This window comes from Mauremys mutica, chromosome 1, assembly GCF_020497125.1.
Source record: "Mauremys mutica isolate MM-2020 ecotype Southern chromosome 1, ASM2049712v1, whole genome shotgun sequence".
Taxonomy (NCBI): Eukaryota; Metazoa; Chordata; order Testudines; family Geoemydidae; genus Mauremys; species Mauremys mutica.
The window spans coordinates 360,024,491-360,029,683 of record NC_059072.1 but is presented as its reverse complement, the minus strand read 5'-3'; the positions used below and the strand labels follow the sequence as shown (position 1 = coordinate 360,029,683).

Genomic DNA, 5,193 nt, shown 5'->3' with positions numbered 1-5,193 from the left:
AGTTCCCACAAGTAGGGAAAAAATGTCCCTTGCCTAAGGGCTGGAGAGTCCTAGAGCTCGGAAAAGACCCAGGGTTTTCCTGGGAAACCTGATGCCCTCTCGCTTGCCCTATTCTGAGCCCAGCCCACTTGGGCGATTGCCCCCTCCCATCTCCTGATCTAAGTACAGCATTGACACCTCACAGACTAGAGGGAGATTGCAGGAGGGCAGCCCCATTGTGACCTAGAGATGACATCAGCGCCTGCCTGATGCCAGAGCAGCAACCTGCCCTCAGGTGTAGCCTGGGTACTTCTTGCTGCTTTGAGAGTGTCTGTGTTGAGAGTGTCTTAGTGCCTGAGCCCGAGGAAATGAGTTCACTCCTCCTCTATCTGCTCTTTGCTGTCTTTTATGCTGTGCTGAGGCTTGCCAGATCTGAGGTAAGTGAGACTCCTAGAGAGATGGAAAGGCTGGATTGATGCCAGCTGAATGCAGGAACCAAACTTAAGTATTTTTCAATCAGCAGGCTCGGATCATCTCCACCCAAGAGTCCTCAAAGAGCTGGCTCAGGAGGTTATTGGCCCACTGACATTGATTTTTTAACCAATGTAGGATTCCTGAGGGAATTCCAGAAGGCTGGAAGTGTGCTAATGTTTTGTCAATATTCAAAAAGCTATGGGCGGTTGGCCTGGCTTCTTATAGGCCAGTTAGCCTGAAATAATAGACAAACGGATATGGGATTCAATCAATAAAGAATTAAAGGACGGGAATATATTTAAAGCAGGTTTGGGCCATGTCAAACATAGATGTGACATACTTAGACTTGTGTAAGGTGTTGTTTTTCATAGATTCCAAGGCAAGATGGGCCCATTGTGATCTTCTATCTAGTCTGAACCTCCTGTCTAGCACAGGCCCAAGAACTTCCCCACAATCATGCCCAGTGCATACCTTTTATTAAAATGTCCAATCTTGATTTTAAAAATTGTCAGTGATGGAGAATGAATCCACCATGACCTTGGTAAATTGTTCCAATGGTTCATTCCTCTCACTGTTAAAAATGGACGCCTTATTTCCAGTCTGAATTTGTCTAGTTTCAACTTCCAGCCATTGGACCATGTTAGACCTTTCTCTGCTAGATTGAAGAGCCCATTTGTAATGATTTCTTCCCCAGGTAGGTATTTATAGACTTTTCCTCAAACCACCCTTAACCTCTTTAAGCGACATTGACAGGGCTCCTAAAGTCTATCACTACAAGGCATGTTTTCTAATCCTTTAATCATTCTTATGGCTCTTCTCTGAACCCTCTGCAATTTATCAACATCCTTCCTGAATGTTAGACATGAGAACTGGACACAGGATTCCAGCAGTGGTTGCACCAGTGCCAAATACAGAGGTAAAATAACCTCTCTCCTCCAACTTGAGATTCCCCTGTTTATGCATACAAGTACCGCAGGACATTTGGATTAAAAATTAGCACTCTACAATATCAATGGAGCACAGGTTAAATGGATTGAGAACAGGCTAATGGCTAACTGACAGATCTCAAAAAGTAATTGTCAAAGGGCTCATCGAATGTGGGTGTTTCTAATGGGGCTCTGCAGGGATCAGTACTAGGTCTGATGCTATTCAACATTTTTTCAATGACTTGGAAGCAAATACAAAATTGCTGCTGATAAAAATGTACTGATGACACAAAGATTGGCACAATGGTAAATAACGATGAGGACAGGGCAGTCATACAGAGAGTTCCGGAGATTTTGTTTGGCTATTGGGGCCCATTCAAACAAAATGCATTTTCACACAGCCCAACACAGAGTTATACATCTGGGAACAAGGAGGGCCTATTCAGCTTTGGATTTCACGATCTTTAGTTTTGTATCATCTGCAAATCTGGCCACCTCACTGTTTCCCCCCTTTTCTAGATCATTTATGAAGATGTTGAACAACTCTGGTCCCAGTACAGATCCTTGGGGGACCTTGCTATTTATCTCTCTTCATAAACTCACCATTGATTCCTACCTTTGGTTTCCTATCTTTAAACCAGTTACTGGTCCATGTGAAGACCTTCCCTCTTATCCCATGACAACTTACTTTGCTTAAGAACCTTTGATGAGGGATCTTGTTAAAGGCTTTCTGAAAGTTCAGGTACACTATATCCACTGGATCGCCCTTGTCCACATGCTTCTTCACCCCTGTGACATTACGCCCCATATTCTTCATAGAAATATTGTTCTATGAATATGGCATAATTAAGGTATGTTTTATGCAAGATGGGCCATGTGAGATATCATTGGAAAGGTTCTGATTTACTGAATGGGATGATCCTATTTGTATGGATGTATCATTTCTGTATCTGAAGTTAGGAATATGGGCTCTGTATCAATTACAAATGTGCTTGCACCAGGGGAATGCCCCCAAACAGTGAGCAATCAGCCTGGATGGGCCATTAGGAAAGACAATAGGACTTTAAAGATACTAATCTTCCTCCCTCCTGAGAAGTTTCCTGGGATGCTGCTTTGACACTGCAGGGTCATGTGATCATGTCACCTCATAGAATCATAGAATCCATAGAATATCAGGGTTGGAAGGGACCTCAGGAGGTATCTAGTCCAACCCCCAGCTCAAAGCAGGACCAATTCCCAACTAAATCATCCCAGCCAGGGCTTTGTCAAGCCTCCCCTTAAAAACCTCTAAGGAAGGAGATTCCACCACCTCCCTAGATAACCCATTCTAGAGCTACCCCACCCTCCTAGTGAAAAAGTTTTTTCCTAATATCCAACCTAAACCTCCCCCACTGCAACTTGAGACCATTGCTCCTTGTTCTGTCATCTGATACCACTGAGAACAGTCTAGATCCATCCTCTTTGGAACCCCCTTTCAGGTAGTTGAAAGCGGCTATCAAATCCCCCCCCGATTCTTCTCTTCTGCGGACTAAACAATCTCAGTTCCCTCAGACGGACATCATTTTGGACTGGTGGTATTTTTCCACTAGAAGGGAGTGGGGAGTCAAACTGGGAGACAAAGGATTCCTGTCATAGCCAAATCCTATATAAGGCTTGGAAGGGAGTTAATCTAGGCTCTTCTCCACCACCTCCATGCCCCAAAAAGGAAGACTGCTGAAAACACCTGGAGAAATAAAGGAACTAAACTGTGGGGGAGGAGGGCAGGGGCGGAGCCCAGATGAGAAAGATCTGGCCTGTGAAAGGAATACCTGGCTAGTTAAGCTGCAAGCAGTGCAGTTTACCTTCAAGAAACTTTGCAGCTCCCAGGCAAGTGGGCTGAACTCATGCCAAACTGTTGTTGTTGTGTTTTGGTGTAAAAGAGCTGCCGTTTAAGGATGATATTGGGGTTATATCAGCACTTGTTTGGATGGATTTGCATAACCCATTCATGGCTTCACCACTCAGGAGTAGCATGGCCATCCCAAATGCATGCAGATAAAACCCCGATAGCATGCATTCCCTAAATATGTATCTAGGAAACACTGTTGTCCAGAGCTCGGATTTATCCCCTAAGGTCTGAATTCCGTGCATGGTATCTGGGGTGAGTTGCATACCCTGCAATCCTAAAACCTGCAGAGTTTTGTCGTCTCTGCAGGAGAGAGAACTTTGCAGGCTCTCTCCTTCAATGCTTATAAACTCTGCAGGCTCCTGGTACCAGCAATCCCTCTTTCTCCACCCCCTGGATTGTTCCAGTGACCCCTGTTATGGGTTGTGCTGTGTGCCCTATATTGTCTGCATCACAGGAAAGCACAATGCCTACCCATGAGGCCTCATAGTGCAATACTCTTCCACAAGGAAAAATTTCCCCCTGGCCCCACATGGCAATCACCTCTGGCTCATTGTTCTCCCGGGTTTATTGAGGAGTTCTCTTCTAACCCTGCTGCTTTCTCTGTGTGTGGCAGGCTTCTCCGAGGAAGAGGAGACACAGGAAGAAAAAGAAGAAACCAAAAGGTAAGCAGCCCCTGACCCCACAGCTGCGGTGGCAGACTCCGGCCCCATGCAAAGCAGAGAAATAGGGTCCATTCCCCCACCTGCCTCCCCTCTTCCTGCGAAGGCACAGTCGTGCCCAGAGTCGTGCAGAGGCCCTGGCTGGGGCTCCGTTCACAGGCTGCCTCTGAAATCTGGGGCAATAGGGTGCTAGGAAGCAGAGGGTACCCAAGCAGCTCAATGTCTCCTTTATGTCTCACTTCTGGCAGCTTTTGGGTGCTGTGCGGAAGAGTTGGAGGAGGCTTGTGCATCCCCAGAGACATGGTAAGCAATGCCCCCCTCCATAAATCTGCAGTGGGTCAGTCCTCTCCTTTAGCGCCATGCAATTCATCCTCACCCGAGTAATCCCTCCCCTGCCCCGACCTATGTACCACGCAAGCAACTCTTCTCCTTTAGACTCCTGCAATTCATTCCCACCCAGCAGAAGTTGCCATCTCTAATCCACCCCTACGCATCGTACAGTGGGTCATTCCCTTCCTTGAGCATCATATGGTTCATTTAACCTGGGGCAGTGGTGGGGGGTAGATTGTGTCTACTGGACTGGACCACCCTCCCCTCCCAAGAGGGGGAGAAGGTGTTTTCTGGAAGCAGCCCCGTGCAGCCCAGGGTGGAGAGTTCAGGAGGAAGGCTGGCCTTTCTGGTACGGTGAGTAGGGTGAAAGGGATCCAGCAGCACTTGTGTAACGGCCCCTCCTCCAGTCCCCCAGCATGGATTCCCAGCAGGATTTGAACCCTGGACCTTCAGCTCTGCAGCATAAAGCACCCCTTAGAGCTGAAGAGGTAGCTGCATTAGTTAGCAGCTATAGTAGGCTGTTATCCTATATGTTGATTAGGTTCTGTGGGCGGGACATGACATACACGCTGCCAGCAGGATACACGCTCACCTCCTCAGCACTAGATAGGGCTCTCCTAACAATCCAGCTAACCCCAAACCAGAACATCCCAGGCCCGGGTATTGCAGGGGAGGAGGCTGCCTCAGTGGAGAACGGGACAGGGAGCCTTTCGGTGCCGCCCCTCTGGGTAAAAGAGAGCCTGAGGGCAGGGCCTGCACTCAGCTATCTGCTCTCTCTGTTCCACAGCTGCCCTGTGCACCTGGAGAAGCTCCGCTTGGCTCAGCGCCTCAGGCTGGTTGACAGGAGGGTACAGGACATGGCTGGACACCTGGATGCAGTTCTGATGCCGTAAGGCAACTGACCAGGGGGCACCAGACTGGGGGCTGGGTGGGAGGG

General features: G+C 48.0%; 1 long non-coding RNA gene across 1 annotated transcript; it reads left to right on the top strand.

Annotated features, from left to right (window-relative positions):
• The first annotated feature begins 280 nt into the window (after nt 1-280).
• On the top strand, nt 281-4,448 carry LOC123375454. The gene is made up of 3 exons (XR_006581458.1): nt 281-416; nt 3,881-3,929; nt 4,175-4,448. It is a non-coding gene; the product is annotated as an uncharacterized LOC123375454 (long non-coding RNA).
• The last annotated feature ends 745 nt before the right edge of the window (nt 4,449-5,193 follow it).